Genomic DNA, 605 nt, shown 5'->3' with positions numbered 1-605 from the left:
TCATCTGCAAAGAGTGATAGCTTAGTTTCCTCCTTGCCCACTTTGATACCTTCAATTTCTTTTTCTTCTCTAATTGCAACTGCTAGTGTTTCTAGTACAATGTTAAATAATAGAGGTGACAATGGGCATCCTTGTTTTACTCCTGATCTTATTGGGAAGGCTTCTAATTTATCCCCATTGCATATGATGTTTGTTGATGGTTTTAGGTATATACTGTTTATTATTTTTAGGAAAGGTCCTTCTATTCCTATACTTTTCAGTGTTTTCAATAGGAATGGATGCTGTATTTTGTCAAAGGCTTTTTCAGCGTCTATTGAGATAATCATGTGATTTTTGTTTGTTAGTCTGTTGATATGGTCAATTATGTGGATGGTTTTCCTAATGTTGAACCAACCTTGCATTCCTGGTATAAATCCCACCTGATCATGGTGAATGATTTTCTTAATTACTTGCTGGAGTCTCTTTGCTAGTATTCTATTTAAGATTTTTGCATCTATGTTCATTAGGGAGATTGGTCTGTAGTTTTCTTTCTCTGTTTTTGATCTCCCTGGCTTTGGAATCAGTACCATATTTGTGTCATAAAAGGAATTTGGTAGGACTCCTTC

This window comes from Gracilinanus agilis, chromosome 2 (assembly GCF_016433145.1).
Source record: "Gracilinanus agilis isolate LMUSP501 chromosome 2, AgileGrace, whole genome shotgun sequence".
Classification (NCBI taxonomy): domain Eukaryota; kingdom Metazoa; phylum Chordata; class Mammalia; order Didelphimorphia; family Didelphidae; genus Gracilinanus; species Gracilinanus agilis.
Note: the sequence above shows the minus strand (reverse complement) of the source record.